Source organism: Nycticebus coucang, chromosome 6 (assembly GCF_027406575.1).
Source record: "Nycticebus coucang isolate mNycCou1 chromosome 6, mNycCou1.pri, whole genome shotgun sequence".
NCBI lineage: Eukaryota > Metazoa > Chordata > Mammalia > Primates > Lorisidae > Nycticebus > Nycticebus coucang.
This window is the reverse complement of record NC_069785.1, coordinates 22316980-22340321: the sequence shown is the minus strand read 5'-3', so window position 1 is coordinate 22340321 and position 23342 is coordinate 22316980. Positions and strand designations below refer to the sequence as shown.

The following is a 23342-nucleotide window of genomic DNA, read 5'->3' as shown; positions in this document are numbered from 1 at the left end:
AAAACAAGCATCTGATCTATAGCCACCTAGATTAAAAGACAAATAGAACTTTGTGGGGAACTTAGAAGCACCCCACATGTTCTTCATCAAATACGTGAATGCCCTTCATCACTTCAGAAATAACTAACTTTCTGACTTTGCGACCATCATTTCTTTGCTTTATACTTTTACTGCCCATGTAAGCATTTCTAAATAACATAGTTTTCCTGTTTTGATGCTTCAAATAAATATCGTCATGCTATATATATCCTTTAGTATCTGGCTTCTTTTGCTCAACATATGCTTATGAGGTTTTCCATGAATGGAAAAATCAAAAGACTTTTTTTCCTGAATATATTGAGATCACCCTATGATTTAAAAAAATTATTTTTCAAACATGAAATTGACTTTGCTTTCTCGGAATGGATCAATCTAACTTGGTCATGATTCATCTTGTGTCCTTTTCTGGTTTACCTCTACTTTTCTGGAATGGGCCTTTAAAGCTGCAGTCTCCAACCCCAGGCTACAGTCCAGCACCAGTCCATGGCCTGTTAGAACTGAACTACATAGCAGGAGGTGAGTGGCAGGCCAGTGAGTAAAGCTTCATCTGTATTTATAGCTGCTCCCCATTACTCACATCACTGTCTGAACTCTGCCTCCTGTCAGATCAGCGGAGACATTAGATTCTCCTAGGAGCCCACTGTAAACGGTGCACGTGAGGGATCCAGCTTGCACACTCCTTGTGATAATCTAATGCCTGATGATCTGAGGTGGAGCTGAGGACATAAGCAACACACTTTGGGTATCACTGTCTCTCATCACCCCCAGATTGGGACCATCAAGTTGCAAGAAAACAAGCTCAGGGTTCCTACTGATTCTGCATCATAGTAAGTTGTATAATTATTTTATTGTATATTACAATGTAATAATAATAGAAATAAAGAGCACAGTAAATATATGTGCTTGAATCATCCCAAAAGCATTTCCCCTCCCTGCTGCCAGCCATCCCCAATCCATGGAAAAATTATCTTCTAAGAAACCGGTTCCTGGTTCTAAAAAGATTGGGGACTGCCACTTTAGAGGTCCTCTCTGAAGCCTGGGTTTTTACCAGGGTGTCTTCACCTTGGTGAGTTCCGAGCTCCGGTTTTTGCCCGTGTGGCACTGAAGACTAGTAGAACTTCAGCTTAGCTTCTTAACCTCCAAACTCTGCTTACAAATCTGCAATGTCCTTTGTGGGGGTGGGGTGGGGGGGAGAATGGTGTCAAATATCTTACCTCTTTGCATTTCCATTCTCTGTAGGATCTTAGGCTCTGAAATCCCTGCTCCCTTGCCAACTCTCTGATGCCTTCAAACTGATTCTTGTTTGTCCAACTTATTTTTCTCAGTGAGGTGGTTGGTCTGTATAAGCTAGTTTGCTGAAACCAGAAGTAGAAAACAAGCTGGGAACAGTAATTATGATTTTATGTTTAGTCCTCTGAAAGGAACAAAGGTAGGTAGCACCAGCTTCCCTAAAACAGCTACCAAGAAAGCCATGCGACATCCCAAAGGCTGTGAAGGTGGTGTGGCTGTGGCATCTGTCACTCTACCAGTATCAGGTTGATTCTGACCACCTCAGTAGCCACATGGCATCTCCTTTTTTCCTAAAGGCGTTATGCGCATCCCACCAGATGATGCCTTCTGGGTTTTCCGTGCCAGGTAATGAGAAGGTTATTCACCCGCATCTTCTCTGCATCTTAATCCACTATGTCTAAACTGAATAATGTCTTTTATATCTCCGAAAAGTTTCTATAATATATTTATTCCTTTCCATCTCCACTGGCTTTGCTTGGGTCTGTCATCATCCTTCGTCTGAGTTATTAAAAGGTACCTTATTCTCATTCCTTTATTCAAGCAAGAAAGGATGCCTCTAAAATACAAAGCTCGTTCAAACTTTTAGTATTATGCTTACAGTCCAACACTGAATCTCTGTAACCCACAGGATAAAATCATACATGTTACACATACCTCCCCTGCAGCGGAGGCTGAAGGCAGGCAATTTGGTGATGTAAGATACTCAGAGACTTCTGTCCTTGTACAGGGGATGCACCTTTCTAGCATACGCCTGGAATAGATGACAACCTCTCTGGACCTTGGTTCCCTCTTCTGCAATAAGAGGAAATGGAACCAGATTTCCAGCTTCCAATGACTTTGTGATTCTGAATCATTTCCTTACAAGATATTATGTGTACTGTTAAAAATGAAGCTTATGTTTATACCAAGATATTAGGTTGTAAATATTATATACAGCGTAATATCAAACATCAGTTATGTAATTTTCATGTAGCAATGATCGATTTTAACTGCACTCAAAGGGGATCTAAATCATGACTGACTTGAGTTGTTTTCACTGAAGTTCTTCACTGTTGAAAGGCCCGTAGAAGCTGCTCGGGGTTAAGATACATGCAACCCATGATCCTAGACGTCCGTTCCTCTGGGCCGGCCTGAACTGTGCGGGGCTGTTTTCTTCTCCAGTTCCATCTCTTGCCTTCTGCTCATTCCCAACCTTGCATGCTAGGCTTTTCTCATGCTGGGATGTCTGCAGCTCCCTCCACAAAAGCACCTCATACCGTTCCAGGTCTGCTCCTGTGATGCTTTTTCTTCCTTGAATGCTTTCTCCCCTAGCCCATGTCTGACTCTCTCTTAACTTGTTCTTTGGAACTCAGCGTTGCTCCACCTCCCCTGACCAGCTGCTCTGCCTCATCCTGGATTAGGCACCCTCCTCTTTTCCTTTCTCATCACACCCTCTGCAGATATCACTGTGCTGCTTAAACTACATCGTAACTTTTTAGTTATCTGTCTCTCTAGATTTCTTGAGACAGGGATTGTTTTCTTTTCACTTTTAAAATTCTGAGAGCTGAGCACAGAGCCTGCAACGTAATAGATGGTGAACAAACAAATTTTATTTAAATTAATGAATATAATTTCACAGTGAGAGCTATTGAAGAAATAGATTTCCCTTATAGGTATCTTAGAAGAATCATCCTGCTAATTAATTTCATCAAATGCCTCTAATTATGACACTATATATAGTCCAGATACTATATATAAATATACACACACCAATATATAAACTTGCCGTGTGGTAGATTCATGGAAAATTATGTTCGGATGTTTTAAAAATTCTCTTAAGAATATGTAGATTTTCTTTCAAAACTGATATTAATACTTGGTTCTGGTCAGAAAATCTTGCCTTCATTTTGTCATCTTTCTTTTTTCATGCTGGCAAGAGCTGACAGCTATTTAAACGAGAATTAAAAATAGGACTCTGTGAAGTACATGTTCCTTTTTTTTCCTGCCAGGATATAACTGACCACAGAGCTGGGGTTATCTCTCTCTCTCTCTTTCTCATTCTCTCTTAGAAAAACAAATGCTACAGGCTATGCTTTCAAATATAGATAAAAACAGTGATGAAAAAAGTAACTCCGGAGAGATACTCCAGTGGTCCAAATACTTTCACCACTCCTAATAGAACATACGCTTTTTTCTTATTCCTGAAAGATTTTTAAAGAATTTAAAGGCTAAAATGCCACAAGTTTATGTGAAACTGATGACAATTTCACATATGAAATGCCGTTATTAAAATCTGTGATTAATTCACACTGTGAGCTGGCTTCCCTTCCTGCATTATTACCACAAATGGAAGAAACTCAGCTTGTGAAAAGTGGGAAGTGGGATGGTGGAGAAAAGAGGTAATTGTAAGACAGAGAGGGGACTGTGTGCAAAAGCCTTTGGCTCGGGGAAGGCATATACTTATCATTAGAACTGACTCGAGCACGCCTAGCTGGAGACGGGGGCTGGGAATGGGCTCTAAGGCATACTCTTTCTAAAGATTTGACATACAGTTCGTTCATTTGTTTGCTCCTTCATCAGATATTCATTGAATTTTATAATGTGTTTTATAACAACACATTATAAATGGAATCGTGTTGCCTTAGAACTGCTGGTCACACTGAACTAACAATATCTCAGGAAAGTGGGAATTATGTGAAGGTAGCTTGTCAAACTCAGATGCAGGCCAATATGTGTGCCCATTGGTTCCATAACATTCCGAAATTCATTCATTCAGCAAACATTCATTGATGTTTGCTGATTTAAAACAGCACTGCAGGCTTGGTGCCTATAGCTCAGTGAGTAGGGCGCTGGCCACATACGCTGGAGTTGACAGGTTTGAACCCAGACCAGGACTGCCAAACAACAATGACAACTATAACCAAAAAATAGCCAGGTGTTGTGGCAGGTGCCTGTAGTCCCAGCTACTTGGGAGGCTGAGGCAAGAGAATCGCTTAAGCCCAAGAATTTGAGGTTGCTGTGAGGTATAATGCCACAGCACTCTACTGAGGGCAACATAGTGAGACTCTGTCTCAAAAAACAAAAAACAAACAAAAAACCCCAGCTCTGCAAAGATGAATGTGACAGAACAACTAGCAACCTAGAGTTCACTGTCTGGAGAGAGAGGAGGGAGGTAGAAGAAACCATTAAGATGTCAGGCAGGGGCAGAGCCTGGGGGCCCCGAGGAGGAGCCATTATGCCAGGCTAGGGGAGTTGTGAGGCGTCCGGAGGAGGTGACTTCTGAGCTGACTGTCAGGAAATTTGAGAGTGGGAGCCAAGGAAAGGTAAGGGACTTTCAGACTTTACTTATTTTGGTACTCTCTCTTTTGGGAGTCCATGGCTAACCATTCCTAACAGATTTATTCATCTTTTTATTTAAACTTCTCTGACAGGGAGGTTGGTAAGTAGTTCTCAGCAAATCTGCAACCCGGGAAATTCTTCCTTCTAACTTACGTCTGCACACTCTTGGAAATTCAAGCTCTCTCCTAGAGTTCTGACTTTTGTGGAAACCATGAGTGGAGTGTTGATGAGGAAGTTGGAGGGTTCGTGAATTTATCTCATGTTGCTTTTGGGAGTCCAAATACTCACACAGTGCGCAGGAACTCACTGGTAAGCAGGCACCATGTAGTTTGCTTCTGTGGTTTCTTTTTTTTTTTTTTTTGGTTATTTCTCTTCTGAAATATGTGTCTACAAAACTGTCATATTAGCCAGTAGGTGGAGTACTTTATTAGAAGTAGCATGCTTCAGGAGTATATCTTAAATGGTAGAGGGAAACAAAGTTTCATAATTATGAAAAATGTTTAGAATATTTTTGTATTTATAGCTTTCTCTATGAGATCCTAGAATGGAATGAATAATCTTAATAAGCTTCTGGGCGGTCAGTTTACTTTCACTGAGACTTCTTCTGGAATGATGCACTATGTGACTGTAAACTGCCAGTCAGAATTTTAAATTGTTTTACAAAACAGCTGTCCAAGTCACTTGCATGCCTCTCCTGAAGGCTATACTCCTTGCCAATCCATATCTCTAACAAAGCTGTGATTACTCTGTGCTTATTCATGATGGGTCTAAGCTTTCTGTGGGTGTTTAAAGATAGTTGTATAATTTCAGTTTTCTCCTCAGCTAAAGTAAAAACCCATGTAGGGGGCTTTTGAGGAAACACTGCATGCAGGTTATAAGCTTCCCATATGAGCTTTCTGTTGTAACCAAGCAACTGACATTAGATACCCCTTTGCCATCGGTTTACATTCTCTGAGAACTTAGGTCAGTGCCTAAAATAACCCTGCTAATTGTGAGGGGCACATGTGGAATGAAATTCCAGTTTGCAGTCTGGGAGCTGAGTGCAAAGGATTTGAAACCTTAGTGTAGTTACAGTTCATAGCAAGCCTGTAGGCAGTTAGGCTGTCAGGTATGGAAAGAAAGTCTTAGGCTGTGTTTTAGATTCTCTGTTGGTAAAGGTAGTTAACTCGTGACAGCTGGTTAAAAACCAAATCGACTTGAGTTATAGGATCTGGGCTTTCTCTGCTCTGCTTTCAACCTGTTGGTTGGTGGGGGAGTAACTGACAGAAGCGGATAGCTTGGCTGAGGACCATGAGATTGCAGCAGCCTGTTTAGGACCCTCCATTCTGGAAATCTGCTTGCTGTGCAGCTCAGGTAGGCTGTTGTTCATGTGGAATTCTTTGTAAGATCACAGAAGTCATTAAACTGTTCGATTCCAGAGTTGGGCATGAGCGTCATAAGCATGTCCACTGCACACAGCCTGCCTGTAGTGGTGGGCACTATGTTTCACTGCCCAGCTAGACAATATGCCAAATGAAAGTCTTCATATTGTTATTCAAGTGTACTTGAATTCTAGGACATTAGGGAAACTGAGGGAGTTCATACAAAGTGTGATGTATCTGCCATGTAGTAAAATGCCATTTTAGAATTTACCTTTCTATTTTCTGTTTTATTTTCCTTATTCTAGTTCCAAAAGGCAGGCTTTTATATTTGTGGCAGACAGTAGGAGAAATTGTTAAGCCTCTTAGTATGTTCCAGAACATACTATTTTCATGTATTTTTAAATTGCTTAATGGGGTCTGGGTTTTATTTTCAGACTAAGATCAAATCACACTACTCTTTTCCAAATAATCTCATTTAAACTAATAACCTCACTTTAAACTACCACTTGTGCCTTATCAGTGCAATGACGTGAAATGCTGCAATATTAGTGTTCTTCTCAGTCCATTGTTGACCTACATTGTAACACATCACGTTTAGTTTTGGCTTCCAAGTATTTGGCACATAAAGTAAGTGTTATAAATACTGTAAAGATGCTTTGGAACTTCCACCTGAGTGAGTTATTTAACTTAGCCTTTATTCAAACTTGTATGTCCACTTATATCATATGACAGGCATATTCCTGAAACATATATGTACTCAGTGTTTTGTCATTGGACTGATTTAAGCAACCTTTGAAACCTGATCACTTTTAAGGAACCCATGTATAAAATGATTAGGAAGTCACAACTTAATTTATGCTTTGATAGTTCTTTCTTGTATATCATGTTCTTAAATTAATCATGTTGCATAACTCTGGATAAATTTCTTAGGAAGAAAAACTGCCTTTTAGTTATTGCAGACCACACATACACATACGTACATATTTAAATACATTATGTAATCACATGAAGCCTTCTGGGCATCCCTACAAGGACGTCTGTGTGGTGGGATTTGGGAGTGGCCTGTTAGATACATTGGTCGTTAAATTGTGCCTTTGATGGGGAAGGATTTCCTGGAGACGAGGGTCATAGTCTGAGAACTGAGATGTAAGGGAGTAAAAAATAGAAGTTGAAAAGAATATTATCCTACTGTTTATACATTAACATCAATTTAATAAACTTGAAAAGTTGCAGTATTATTGCTCTTCTAACAGAAAACTCTTGAAGTCTTATTTTTCTAGCTTGAACAGTATGAAACTGTCAGTATTTGACAATCCCAGACCTATTAAAAATGGCAATCTTAACCTTGTTGTTTAATGAACATTAACTCATATTAATGAAGTGTTGGCCTTTAGCCCCCTACAATAGTAGTAAGAGGTAAATATTCTCCTAATTAAAGTATAAGAACTATCTAGTTAAAAACGAGATTATCAAGGTTTGTTTCCTGTGAATAAATCCAGCATTTGTGTGTTGTATCATTCTTTTAGTTCTTAACGTCTTTGATCTTTTAAAAAGAACTTGCTGTTTCTGCCAAGTGCTGCCTGCAGTGTTTACCGTCAGACCCTGTGACTGTGACCGCCGGCATGTATCTCCAATGCCTGAGAGTTGATATTTAGCAGGGCTTGGGATGTCTTTAAGGAAAATCATCAAATGTACGTCATATTTTTAGGGTTTCTCTATGTGTAATATCTTAGTGTTCTTCTTCTAATTTCCCATGGTGAAATCTCAGTTCATTGATTTGGGAACTTTCCTCATTTTTTAAATGTAGATGTTCAGTGTTATAAACTTTCTCCTGAGTACTACTTTTATCAACAGTCTGAGAATTTGTATGTTATACATTTATTTTCATGTGTTTTAAAGAGCTTTCTCATTTGTCTTTTGACTTTTTGACTCACAGGTTATTTAGAAACTTATTATTTATTTTCTAAATATGTGAGGGTTTTCCAGATGTCTTTCTGTAATTCCGTTGTGGTCAGAGAGCATATTTTTGTTTGTAAGTTGAATCTTTGGAAAGGTATTGTGACATATTTTATGATCATGATCTATCTTGGTAAATGTTCCGCGGGCACTTGAAATGAACGCATGTTCTGGTGTTATTTGGGCAAGTCAGTTGACTTTCCTAACTGACCTAAAATGTAAATTAGGTCAAATTGATTGCTAATGTTGTTCAAATCTTATCTCTATGTCCTTAGCAATTATATATATATATAAATATATTTTCCTATCAAATATTGAGAGAAGGGTATTGAAATCTCCAATTGCAATTGTGATTTTTGTTTATTTCTTTTTGAAGTCCTATCAGTTTTTGCTTTATGTATTTGAAGCTCTCTTATTTGGTATGTTAATGTTTAGGATTGTTATGCCCCCTTGATATTCCTTTATCATTATGAAATGATGCTTTTTATCCCTGGTAATAGTGTTTGCTCTGAAATTTACTTTTTTCTCATCTTAGTACTGCCATTTCATCTTTCCTTTAAAGGCTTTTCTCTTTTAGGGAGTTTCAATCTAAGGTACTTATAAAAAATAAACTGTGAAACTACTTTATTTATTAATATACTTATTTGAATAGAAGTATAAGTAGAATTCACAGATAGTTTTCAGATGTCCTACCATTTCATTTTTAGAGTGTTAAGCTTCTATAGCCCTTCACATCCATTGTCATGTTGTTGTCATTTTACAGTGAGTAACTTTGCTTTTATATAATTCATGATATTTAAGTATCTAATATTTAGTATGAAATGAGCACTGACCAATCAGAGTGGCTGCCAGATACAAATAACAGGTGGAGCATCACTGGTTGTGGATATCACTCCTGAATGTGTAATAATTGTCATTCCCTGAGTCAGGTGCAGGAGCCGTTTTTCCATTCATTCGTGTACCTTTAAAAGAAAAAAAAAATGAATCTTTGCCGGTTAGAATCCTTAGATCTATTAAGTTATCAAGTTAATGTGTTTATTAACATCTGAACACATAACTTCTTTATAGTGAGAGTGAATTCAATAATGAAAGTTATTTTTAAACTTTTGTTTTAGATTTTGGCTAATGTTTCAGGTAGCAAATATTCATTCCTTAATTCACCAGTAGTTTTTATTGAGGTTCTTCTATATGTCAATTATTGGGATTTCAAGGTGTTTCAAGGGTAACACCACTTGCCCTTAAGAATTTACTGTGGTTGAGTGGAGAGACCTATACCGGTTCTAGAATACTCAGGATGGTGATGGCGCAGAGGACTATGTGGGCAGACTGTGGCCTTGTAGCATCTCTTAGGATAGAAAAGCCAAAAATAATGTAATTCATTCCCTTATTTCCAAAAAGGTAGCAACTATTTTATAATATAGTTGTCTATTTTAAATTGCACGCAAACTTTATGGACACCCTGTATATCTTGTTTCATTCTTCCACCAATTTCAATTGCCTTGATACGTTCAGTGGTTATTGTTTTTGTCCATGTCTGTGGTTTTATCAGAGCTCTTCCTCTGCTTGCTGTGTTCCATTCAGCATGTACTACCTAGTGGAGTGCCCACATGCTGCTGGTGCTCAGGAAACACTTGTCAAACAAATTAATGAATACATGAAGGAATATTTGCATCTGGGACCATGGAAGGTATAGGAGGAAATTGGAGCTTTTATCAGCCCTGTCACTAATTGAGTATTACCCTAAGAAAGTGAATATCACCAGAAGATACTCCATTGTAACACCTAGGAAAAGCATTCTCAGGGACCCACGAGTGAGCTATCAGGTATGCTTATAGGGGTGAAATCACATCAACAAAATAATTTTTTTTTGTATTAAAGCTTCTGCCTACTGAGACTAGAAGGAGTGGTTCAGAGAAAGGCAGCTTACAGCCCCTTGGGTCCGGATGGGATTTACACATACCCTGTTCCTTTCTACACAATGTGGCCTCAGCCTCCTTGGCCACAGGAGTGAATTAGTTTCAGTCACCATCCTAGGCCAAGGTAGCTCCCCAAAGGGCTGAGGGTGGGGGATTAGACTGGTCATTGTACTATTGGGAGAGATGCTTAGAGGATCAGGACACTTAGGAATCTATACTGTCATGTCTATAATAGTTGGTGGCTAAACAATTCTGCCCATCTTCCCTGTTTTTTCTCTTTTTATTGTGAAAACATTTTGGAAAATTGTTAAGTAAACCCAGTTTAGTAAATGAGGGAAATTTCTAAAGCTGGGAGATGTATACATGAGTGCTCATTTTATTCTTTATGCTTCACATATAAATGACATATTCTGTGTCTTCAGACATTTTTCGTTATAGAAAAGACCCAGGATATAAAAAAACTTTCAGACATAATGATAGGCAAAAGAAGCTAGGCAAGAGAAAGGATGTACCCTGTATGATTCATTAGTGTAAGGATCTAAATGGAAAACAAACTATTTTATTTAGACAAGTAAAATTTAAAGAAAAACAGAAAGTGATTACTGTAAAGTAATAGGCTCAATAACCTCTATGCAAAAGGGATATGGGAAGTAACTTGGCTGTCAGCAGTGGTTTAATTTCTTCAATAGAGTGGTGGTTACACTTGTATTTACCTTAAAACTATTCGATATGATACAAATTTATCATTTATAAACTTTTATCTATATAAGCCATATTTCACAAAACAGAAATTTAAAACACAAGTGAAAAAATACAAATAAGTGTAACAGAAAAAGAGAACAAAGAATTTTAATTTTTATTCACTCATCTAGGGCTGTCATTCTTTATACAATTAGGAAGGTAGCTTTTTTTTTTTTTTTGTAGAGACAGAGTCTCACTGTACTGCCCTGGGGTAGAGTGCCGTGGCGTCACACGGCTCACAGCAACCTCTAACTCTTGGGCTTACGTGAATCTCTTGCCTCAGCCTCCCGAGCAGCTGGGACTACAGGCGCCCGACACAACACCCGGCTATTTTTTTGTTGCAGTTTGGCTGGGGCTGAGGCCTGAACCCATCACCCTTGGTATATGGGGCCAGCGCCCTACTCACTGAGCCACAGGCGCCACCCTCCTTGCTTCAGTTTTTAGATGATGTTTGGTTTCAGTCTTACAAAGATAGGTCTTTTCATTTAAAATTTGAACTGTTCAGAAGATGAATATGGTAGATAATACAAACTATTGATATTGATGCCCAGAATAGAACTTGGACAACATTTTTTAACATAGTTCAAAAAATGTTAAATATTACTATTAACACATTATATGATGTTTGGGATATCACTATGAAATATTTATCAGGTTTTTCATACTTACTATCATTACATACTCATTATAAAACTAAAAAATGACATTATTATACATTTCAAATATTTAATTTTTTCAAGCATTAATCACTTAAAAAGAGAGAGATTAGGCATAATATTCATTTGTTACATGGTTTTTAACTTAAAAATTTTACCGTTGCAGTTGATAAATACTTATTCATATCATATATCTATTACTAAAAGTAAAATTTTTTCAATAAGTACATACGTACCTGGTAAAAATTAAAGCTTTTCAGTAAGAATTTATATTTGTATGTACTAAAAATAATGTATCTATATTTTATCTATAAAATTTTAATTACAATTTATATGCCCCAGAAATACTTGAAACTAAGATTTTAATTCTTTTTTTCAGTATCTTTGTGCTTGATCTACTTAGTTTATATCTTTACTTTCAAGAGAAGAGAGATGAAAAGAGGAAAGGAAGACTCACTTCACACATTTTATCAGCTTGACCCTGGGGATTATCAACAGGAAATACAAACAGATTATTTTTAGCTATGATCTTGCTAGCATGAGATTTTAATGAGCTTTATGAAGTAGCTACCCAGGCATATCCCAGGCCTTGTTCATTTGTCAGATTGCTATGAAGTATTTACTTGATAAGATAATTTATTGATATGTATGTTAAAATGAATATGGTAATATGTCTGAAGGATATTATAAGGATAGAGGGACAATATAATACTCGACCAAATTGCCATTTCCTGTACTTGTATCAATCTGTGACACAGAACATATTTCTCCAGAGTCTCAGATTGTAAGGAGGACACACATGCCATCTCGGGTATACAGGTGCCGATGGTTAAAATTGCATTCGTGCATCAGTCTACCCAGAACTGGTTCAGTGTTTCTGGGGTGGGTGCCAGTCCTAGGACAAATGGTGAAGATTTGAGTATGCATGAAGCTTCCCTAAGCAGTTCTGTGCTTTTGCACTAATTACCATGTGTGGGGAAAAGCCTGCATCAGAAAGGCTCAGTATTTTCAGTTGAATTTGTATCCCCGGCCTTTTCTCCTTTTGTTTGCTAGTTTTGGCAATGTGTCTGGCATCTAAAGGTGTGATGGCCGTAGTCACCATCGTGTCATAAGATACTGTTCCCCCATTCTCTTTACCCTGGCTTGCTATGTACAAATCTGTCTTTCCTTTATATTTACTGGGGTGATTATGTATACAGGGACTTTGGAATGAACTCCTGAATGAACAAGAGTCAAGGCCTTGAAAGTGCAGTCTGGTTTGTGATATAACACTGTGTCTAGAGAGCTCTTCTCTATGTAATTATTCAGGAACTGAGGCACCTGCCATCCTGAGGAGCACTGTCTAATAAAATATAAGCCACAAAGTGAATCACGTGTATGATTTTACATTTCCTAAATTAAAAGGGCAAAAATAAACAGGTGCAATGAATTTTAATAATATATTTTATTTAATCAAATTTGTCTAAAATATTAACATAAATATATCATCAATATAAAAGTTATAAATAAGCTATTTAAAATTCTTTGTTTCCTACAAAGTCTTTGAAATCCAATGTGTAATTTACACTTTAAGTACATCTCAACTTGGATTAGTCACATTTTAAGGGCTACTGTATTGAACAGCGCAGATCTAGAGGCCCATTTTTCCAGGACCTCAGAATTCTCTGGATCTCCTGAATCCAGGTAATAGATAAGAAAAAGAGAGTGTGGCCTACAGACATATGAATGCTCATCATCTTTAATCATCAGAGAAATGCAAATCAAAACTACTTTGAGATATCATCTAACTCCAGTAAGATTAGCCTATATCACAAAATCCCAAGACCAGAGATGTTGGCGTGGAGAAAAGGGAACACTTCTACACTGCTGGTGGGAATGCAAATTAATACATTCCTTTTGGAAAGATGTTTGGAGAACACTTAGAGATCTAAAAATAGATCTGCCATTCAATCCTATAATTCCTCTACTAGGCATATACCCAGAAGACCAAAAATCACATCATAACAAAGATATTTGTACCAGAATGTTTATCACAGCCCAATTCATAATTGCTAAGACATGGAAAAAGCCCAGGTGCCCATCGATCCACGAATGGATTAAAAAATTGTGATATATGTATACCATGGAATATTATGCAGTCTTAAAGAAAGATGGAGACTTTACCTCTTTCATGTTTACATGGATGGAGCTGGAATATACTCTTCTTAGTAAAGTATCTCAAGAATGGAAGAAAAGTATCCAATGTACTCAGCCCTACTATGAAACTAATTTATGACTTTCACATGATTGCTATAATCCAATTATAACCTAAGAATAGGGGAAAGGGGGAAAGGGAGGGGAGGGAAGGGGGAGGTGGGTGGAGGGAGGGTGACTGGTGGGATTACACCTACAGTGCATCTTACAAGGGTATATGTGAAACTTAGTAAATGTAGAATGAAAATGTCTTAACACAATAACTAAGAAAATGCCAGAAAGGCTATGTTAACCAGTGTGATGAAAATGTGTCAAACGGTCTGTCTATAAAACCAGGGTATGGTGCCCCATGATCACATTAATGTACACAGCTATGATTTAATAAAAAAAAAAAAAGAAAGAAAGAAAGAAAAAGAGAGCGAATGCAGGATCTCAAAAGTGGCACCAAACTGTATCCCTTCTACCCACATTCCATTGGCCAATACTCAGTCATAAGACCCCACTGAACTGCCTGGAGCCCTGGGAAGTGTAGTTTAGTTGTGTGCCCAGGCAGAAAAGGAAATAGATTTGGTGAGCACACAGCAGTCTCTGCCACAGCAGATGAGGTATATAAAATGCAATAAATACATTTTACAAATCAGGAAACTGATGCTCAGGCAGATAAACTGATAGGTTAGTTAGTGGGAAAATGTAAGTAAATCGTTGCTCTTCACATCCTAGAGGGATGTTTCTTCCATCAGACTGCCCTACTTCTCCTTTATTTGTCCCTGGGCCTCCCCCTTTAACTCTGTCTATGGAGATGGAGTTCTTGCAGTAAACGTTATATCTTTAATATTTTATCACATCAGCTCTCCTGGCTGCTCTGTGACTTAATGACAATATACTATTACTGCTGGTTTAGAAAATGTCAAGCAGCCCAGTCTAATGAGGCAAACATGCCTTATTACTGGATGGCTCAACTAATAGTACTATTATGAGCATTGCATTATCATTTTGAGTGGGCCTCTTCCTTCTTCATACTGACTCTCCTCATTCAAAGCGCAGGATTATTAAGGTCCTCATCAAGCCATTTCAATCAATGTATAAATTGCATTTTATGTTGTAACGAGCAGTCTGTTCAATTGAAGTTTTTAGCTTTTTAAAAGTGCTTAGAAGAATAGTAGCAGAAGTGCTCTTAATGGTGAAATTATTGAACTGAAGTGCCTGGATAAGCTGCTTTATTTCTTAGATGGAAGGGAGTATTTTACAGGGAGAAATGAGATAATATTCCTCAAAGCACAGCACTGGTAAAGAGTGCTAGTTGTCCATGGATTACTGATTCTAACACTTGCCCATCAAGGGCAGGTTTCATCGATGATAATGTAATCAGACCACTGCCCTTCAGCTTTAAATTACTTAGAACAAAGTGGTTTGGAGTTTTTTGTTATCTTGTATTTTTGAATATGAGATATATACACAGGTCCAAAATTTTTAAATTATGAAATGATACATAATGCAAAATCCCTCTTTTACCCTCCAGCGCAGAAAGTTGGACTTTCTCCCTTCTGATTCCCAACCAGGGAGGTACTGATTTTTATCGATTTCTTCCATGTTCCTTAGTGTTTGTGTATGTATTAATAAATAAATACAAGTATATATTACTAGTTTTTCTCCTATTTTATCTATGTACACTGTTCTATATCCTGCTTTTTTAACTCATGATCTTTCTATGTCAGAATACACAGAGCCTACTTACCATCATCATTCTTTTGTATTGTAGCATAGTATTATTTTATTGTTGGGGCTACTTCTAGACCTACTTTTCCCCATTGAATGCATTTATGCACCAATATCACACAGTTGTAATTACTGACACTTTATAATACATTTTAATATTTACTGGACTAGGCTGCCTTCATTTTCCTCCCACCCCACTCCCAGTTTTATCTGGCTATTCTTTTTTTGTTAGAATCAGACTACTTTTCATCCCTTTCCTTCAACCCCTTCCTCCAATAAAAAAGCAAACATGTTGTTATTTGTACTAGGAATCACATTAAATTTATAAGGGAAGGGTGCTATTTTAGTGATTTGGAGTTCTCCTATCCAAGAACATATTTTGTCATTCCATTTGTTAATCCCCCCCCTTTTTTTTAATTCCTCAGAGGTGTTTTAAAGTTTTCTTCATTTAGATTTTCCACATTTACCTTGAGTTTATTCCAAGCATTTTATCTTTATTGTTGCTATATTGATAAGGAAATCTTTACTTATAACTTCTAAGAGCTTGTTTTTTGTGTATATGATAATTATAGATTTCAAGGTATTAAATTTTTACTCTGCTGTCTGATTGAATTTTTTTGTTTGTTGAAATTTTTGCATAAATTCTTGAGTTTTCCTAAGCATACAGTCATATCTTTGGATAGCCATAGCCTTACCTTTTCTTTCCCCTGGTTTTGTTAGTTTTCATTAAGTTATTCTGTGGCAGCAAGCGACTCCCAAGGCACACTTATGCTCACGGTACACGTCCATCACAGAGTCGACTTCAGCTCTGCTGCAGGTCTTTATCATCTGGAACCACGCGGAAAGAGGGGCTCCATCTGGGATATACTAGTATTATGAAGCCAGGAAAGAAAGAGTGACAGCGGAGCTGCTCAGGGCCTCTTAGAATTCTAGCTACTTAGTTTTGGCTTTCATTTCATTGCTTGGCTAAAGCAAGTCCTATAGGCAATCCTGACACCAGTGGGTCAAGGAAACACAACCCTCTCACCAGGAGAAGCATTGGCTATTAGAAATCGATAGTATAAAAAAAAAAAAAGAAATCAATAGTATAATCTACTGTAACCTCTAATTTTCCAGATTTAAGATGCAACCTTGAAATGATATAATCATAATTCTTAGAGTCCACTACTCTCACATACTCAATTTGTATAGACCTATAATGGAGTCCATTGTTAACAATCAGTGGCACTTGCTGCATGACAAACCATCCAATTGGCTGGAGGTGGCTGATGTTGGCTGGGCTTAGCAAGAGAGATTCTTCCTTACATATCTCTCTTCTTCCTTGAACCTTGAGATGGGGACTAGGGTGATGCAAGTGAGGGATATGCCTCAGGCACAAAATTTAAGATGGTGACCAAAAGAATTTCGTAATCAAGATATATAATATTATATGCAATATTTTTAAAAATCAAAATAAATGCAGACAAATCCATGATGAAAAAAATCAAAATTTTAAATACAGATCAATAGCAATGCTGTCCCAGCCGTATTAGAGCCTGAAGCAAAGTGAAAATCAATAATACCTATCCTGTCTTTATGAATAAATTATTGAAAAAGCATATTTATTGACTATTATGTATATAAGGCATTATATGTTACATGCATAATATATATTTATATTTTATTTATGAGGTATATATAAATACAAATAGATTCCATTTTGTTAACCAGTCATAGGTATTTATATCAATTCAATGCAGTCCTTTTCACAATTGTAGTCTGGTAATATGAACAGTAGTTTGAGAATTCATTTTTTGTAATCTCCTTTAGAGATTTTTTCATACTTATTGAAAAATCTTTTATCCTTATTAAAATCCTTCTTTCATTCTTTTTATGGTAGTTTTTTATTTGTTTTGGAAAACAGGCAAAAATTATTTAAGGCCAAGAATTGAGTAAGTAAAAAGGGTTATTAAGCTGATTGTTAGAATGTGAAGTCATGGTATTCGTTTGTGAAGTCATGGTATTCGTTTTATTGTGCAAACTTGTGAACTTGTTTTGAAGTCAGTTCCTAAAGGAGAATTCTAGAAATTTTCATTTGAACTGTATTGTTGAAAAAGGTAGATGGCACTATGGTATTATAACCTTGAAGGAAAACACTAGTTTTGGATGTATGAAGTCTAGCATTAATGTAGCTCCTCCACTGGGTCAACGATTTTGAAAGAGTATCCTAAAGTCCTAGAGGATGGGTGGGTGCTGGGGAAGGGACTGTAACCCTTCTTGATACTTGACAAAACCATTCTATAAAGACTGAATCCACTTTGTAGGTTGTACAGCACAAATCAGAGTTCTATTTGTTCTGCCATGGTATAGAAATTAAAAATTAAAAAGGCTACAAAACTGTAGTAAATGTCTATTATGAAGGGAGCAGCCCCTACCACATTCACATAATCTGTTCCCTGCCCCTTCACTCCAGAATTTCAGTCATGCTATGGGTAGAAGATCTAGTCTTGATTATTTATGCATATGTGGGTTTCTAGAGTTTAGACACACCCAGACTTATCCTGCTCCTGATTCAGAAACATATAAGCAGGCATGCGACCCAAACCCATGTGTCAATATATCAATAAGAATTAAAAACTTTATGGCATTTAGATTTTGTTAATTATCTTTCATATGCATATCTCATTTTAATTCTTTTACCATAAAGAAATTGCTATATCTTTTTTCTGTGTGTATATGTAATTTTATACACACCCATAAACATACTTTTTAGGGAAACCATAAGAAAAATAAACTTGTTCTCTAGATACTGGCTAAGAACCAGTACATGCCTGAGTTACGGAACAGGATGGGACATTAGTAACTAGAATAAGATAAATATTATTAGAGGATTTTTGTTTATTTGTTGGCGAAGTTATTAAGTGAGATTGTTGGCCATCTTCCTTCCATCTTAGTCATTTATACATGTATTATCGCTATCCATCCTAGAATTACTTATTATTTGTTAACAATATTAGTCAGTTAGGACATGTATAGAATCATTTTAGAAGGGTAATCAGACGTATTGCAAAATTTGTAGTATAATGTTTGCACAAGGCACTCGTGTAAATACTAGGATAGATAAGGTACAATCTTTTCCCTCAAAGATCTTATCATCCATTACCTCAAAGTATAAAAAGTCATCTTGCTTTTCAGGTAAAAGATTTTGATGTTAGCAAACCAGAAACAGTAGTCCCAAATTAAGTTCTACATTTAAAATAAGAAAGATAACCGAAACTTCAAGATAAGTAGCTATGATTATAAAATGGTGTGTTCTAGTATCAGAATACTGTGTATTTGGATGGTCCACCACATTGTGGTAACTTTTACATTTCCACCCTTCTTTTCCTTCTGATATTCACTATTTCACTCAGTAGTGAAATATCTACCATTGCAAGGAAACCTGTAATTAAGTGCTGGCATGAGTGAGGCAAGTGCTTTGGGGGATCAGAGGACAAAGAATTCAGTGTGGTCCCAGACAGGCATTATGGAAGAGACAGGGCTTAAACTGGGCCTTAAAAAATTTGACTGGGCACAGAGGTGGGCCAGAAGGATAATTCTGGCAAATTATCTGTGAGCAAAAGGCAGGAACCAGAATGAGTCAGGCTTATTCCAGGGATAGTCTGAAAACTTTCTCTACTGAAATGAGTACTGGGTAGGAGGTGAGGCTGACAAAGTAAACTGGGTAGGAGGTGACAGATTGAACAAAGAACAGGAACAAATCGTGGCCTGAGGTCCAGAGACCTGGGGTCTGTCACGTGTCAGCCTTGTCCTTGACAAGTCATCGCATCTTCTGAGCTTCAGTTACCTGAGAAGTGAAATGATGCTTTCAGACCAAACAAACAAACCAAAACAATCTCTAAAGTAGCTTCCTGTTTTAAAATATTCTATGATTCTTTTATGGTGGACCTCAATAAATTAGAATAAGGACTGAAAACTTTAGGGTTGTCTAAACAAGAGAATCTCATAATGAAAGAGGGAATTCATCACATAATGAAAGAGGCAATTATTGGTATTAAACTCAGTGAAGAATGATTGCCTTGGGAAAGAGGATCAGACATCCTGGAGAAGGAAACCAGCTTGGAGACTATGCCAATAGTTCTTTTGGGAACAGGGTTAGTTGAAATAGAAATAAAAAGAAGGGGACAGACATTCAAAGTTTGTTTACTTTTTACTGATCCTCAAAAACTATAATAGGTTCTGGGAATCCAGTGGTAAACAAGACAGAAAAGGCCTCTATTCTTGTGGTACGTACATTCTAACAAAAGGAAAAGCTCAATAGGATTTGGCATTTGACCCAATAGGGTATTTGTGCTTTTAAGAGAATGACACCTAGTCCAAGGCCAAAAGTCCAGCTATGACGGACTGGGGACTATTGTACCCAGTCGGGAGCAGTGGTTCACACCTATAGTCTTAGCACTCTGGGAGGCCAAGCAGGTGGATTGCTTAAGCTCAGGAGTTTGAGACTAGACTGTGCAAGAGCAAGACCCCATGTTTAAAAATAGACAGGGCTTGGGCGGTGCCTGTGGCTCAAAGGAGTAGGGTGCCAGCCCCATATGCCAGAGGTGGTGGGTTCAAGCCCAGCCCCAGCCAAAAACTGCAAAAAATAAAACAAACAAACAAACAAAAATAGCTGGGGGTAGTGGAGGTGCCTGTAGTCCCAGCTACTCAGGAGGCTGAGGCAAGAAGATTGCTTGAGCCCAGGAGTTTGAGGTTACTGTGAACTATGACATCATAGCACTATACCCAGGGTGTCAAAGTGAGACTCCGTCTCAAAAAAAAAATTGTACATTTATAAAATGAAATAGGAAGTAACCATAAAGAATTATGAAACATTTATTGGCATGAAAGAATACTCATGAATATTTATGGCATAGAGTAAAAAAACAACACAAATATGGAGCATAATCTAGAAAGTTACATCCCATTTTGTATGAACAGTAGGATTATTGGTGATGTACATAATTACTTGTCATTTATAGCCAGGCATTGCTTGGGGCTCTAAAGATAAGTGGTAAACAAGATGGGCATGGTTCCTGATTAAATTTTTGTCTTCTCCATTTTGCAATAAATCCATATTATTTCTGTTGGAAAATAGTTTTTAAAAAGTTCATAAAAAATCCACCCATTGGCCATTTGTGTGAGGTGTGCCTTTAATGGATTCTTGACTGTGCATGTAGTTTGGAGAATGCACTGTTAGAAATGGCACTGTCTATTTCTTCTTGGCCTTTTGACTAAGATCAAATATAAATGACACTGTCCTGTCCTGTGTCTCATCCAGGTCTTACACAAGACAGGAGGTGGCTTCAGGACACCAGACTCCTGGTTGGGGTTGGTGGGGTCAGAGTAGTCAGGACTCTGGAATTTGGTCTGGCTCCTAGGTAGATGAGAGCCCTGCTGTGAGGTGGAGACTCTGCTGGCTATTTACAGGCCCTTCCCTTTGTGGGGCTGGTCACTCCAATGTTGGTGTCCATTTACATTTGCCACATGTTACTTGATGCTCTTTTATTCCTGTTGAAGTTGCCTCTCCCGGAAATCTCTGTCATTCCGTAAACCCTGGCTACTGCCCACTGTGCAGCTGAACTCCCACAGTCTGAAAAACAAAATGTATTCTGGCTACATTTAAAGGAAGTTTGGGGTCAGTTCATGGGTAAAGGCTTGGCTGTGGGATCTTTGTAGGCAGAGCAGTTAAAAGAGGATCTAGTGCAGGCTATCATCAGATTCCAGGGACCTTACACAAAAACTTCTGTGCTATTTTTTCCTCCCCCTGCCTAACTCTTCTCTCAGGACTACTAATAGTGTCTCTTTGCTATGATGCACCCATCATGCCTCCTATTTTTAAAATGCTGGGTCTTTGTGTATATGCTGATAAACAAACAGGCGAGTAAACACTGAATTATTAAAAAGTATTCCACATTTCTTATAATAAAGTAGAATATATAATTAAACATATGGGTATACATATGGAGAAAAATTACTTATAATACTATTCCCCAGCGATATTTTGGTATTATTGGGGGGGGGTTACTTACTTTGCTTTCTACTCACCTGGTTCTTCTAAGCTTTTGTTCTACTACTTATATAGCCTATTTATAGGTCTTGAGCTGTGTCTGTACCCACATTTCCAACCTAGGGCCTGTTCTTTCTATAGAAAACACATGCTATTGTGATTTGGTACTTAAGCAACAGCAAGATGGCCTCTTAGCCCTCATCATATAATGGCAGACTGTCATTTCAAGGAAACATCCATTTATTTTTCCTGTTAGCTCAAGCTGGAGGAAATAGAGTCAAGGTAGCTAAACTAATCATTATTCTTTGGAGTTCTGTGATGAAGCTTTAGGGACCTTTTAATACAGAGGGCTCCTCTAGGTTACTGATAGTCTTGACTTTTGCATCACCCTGAGGGAGAAGGGAGAAGAGGTCCCTCTGGACCAAATTATCCTACCTGTACCTCCTACCCTCTGCTTGGAACATGAGAACCCTTTTGATAATTGTCTGAGCCGTCCTAAAGGGGTGGACTAGTGACTTGGACAAAGTTTAACTAGAGTGTACTTTTTGCTAGCGTCTGACCCCAGTTTTCCTGTTGCCAGTGTCCTCTCCCTGGGTATTGAGTTCAGCACTCTCTACACCTGGCTTTCTCTGTTGAATCTTACCTCTGTCTTCCACTCAAAGCCCTACTGATTGTCACAAAGTTGCCATGCAATTCTAAAGAAGATGTTAGATGCTCTCTGTCTTTCTCTAGTTCATTCTGCTTATAGTAATCATCCACTGCTACCCTCTTGTATTAACTATTGATAATCCTTTTATTTCTCTAATTCACATACTAGTTCTTTTTTTTCTGCCATCTACTTTTGATCACACACTTTTTTCTCCTTTCAAAGAGCTAAACTGAGGGCTGCATTGCAGTAACTGTCTCATTTTAAGTGTCTTATACATGTTTCTCTCTCCTGGCTTTTAAAATTGACTTTAATAGTGCATTTTACCATATGGAAGTCACCTGGTCTCTCCCCTTTTTGAACTTCTGTGAAGTATAAATCATAGAGAAATAGAAGCCTCATTTTTGTAATTCTTTCATGTAGTCCTTTTTTTTTTCTCACATTTTCTGTATCTCCAGCTTGGTTACCCTTTTTATTTTATTTATTTATTTATTTTAGAGACAGAGTCTCACTTTATTGCCCTCAGTAGAGTGCTGTGGTGTCACAGCTCACAGCAACTTCCAGCTTTTGGGCTTAGCCAATTCTCTTGCCTCAGCCTCCCGAGTAGTTGGGACTACAGATGTCTGCCATGACTCCCAGCTATTTTTTGGTTGCAGTTTGGCTGGGGGTGGGTTCGACCCCGCCACCCTCGGTATATGGGGCCTGTGCCCTACTCAGTGAGCCACAGGCTCCGCCTACCCTTTTAATTTTGTTTCTTTAATTTTATTGCTTACTTTAGTTGTTAATTTATTTGTACACATCTGGATTTTCACTAGACATTCACAAGATGGTTTCTGCCTGCAGTTAAATGGCGGGGGGGAGAGGGATATGGATAAGATTTAGGATATTGTGGGGAGAAACTGATCAGTCATGGATTAAATGTTAAAGGAGTGGTCTGAGGTTTGGTTGATATTTGTGCTTGCTCAGAGTTTGTTTATTTGTTCTGCTTTTCCTTTTGTGTGCTTTCTGAAACCCTGCTCATTGTTTGATATGAACAGAATTCTGTGTGTATAATCAGAGAGAAGAAAGTTCATCCTCACTAAATTTATAGTCAATCTAAGTAAGCAATGAGGTTAAAAATAACTTTATAGGTAAAATTAATCTGAAGGTTTAGAAAGTGCATTGAAATTGAATTTATTTCTTAGCTGGTAGTTGATTTCAAGAGTAAAGTATAGTGTCCTTTGAGGAGCCATAATCAGGGTTACAGAATTATTTGAATGGCCCTTTCATCCTCCATTTTGATGTATCATTGGGACATTAATAATAGATGGTTGCTGCACTCGGTGATCAGATATGTTATTTTGATCCATTTTTATTTCCCAAAGGGGACTCTGGAAAAGGGCAATGAGGGTAGATTTAAAACCACATTATTGGAATTCGATAACTTTCATCTTGTTTTGTATGTCCTGAGCTTGCTGGAGAGTAGTTCTAATACAGAGAGTC

General features: G+C 37.7%; 1 protein-coding gene across 4 annotated transcripts in view; it reads left to right on the top strand.

Annotated features, from left to right (window-relative positions):
* The window catches only part of AKAP6 (A-kinase anchoring protein 6), a 603334-nt gene that overhangs the window by 239161 nt on the left and 340831 nt on the right, over positions 1-23342 (top strand). The window contains exon 1 of one of the 4 annotated variants that reach the window (XM_053594743.1): positions 5745-6000. The exons of the other annotated variants lie outside the window; for them this stretch is intronic. The gene's annotated coding sequence lies outside the window, so the exon portion shown is untranslated. Of the gene's footprint in view, positions 1-5744; positions 6001-23342 lie in introns of those variants that run through there. 4 annotated transcript variants of the gene reach the window in all.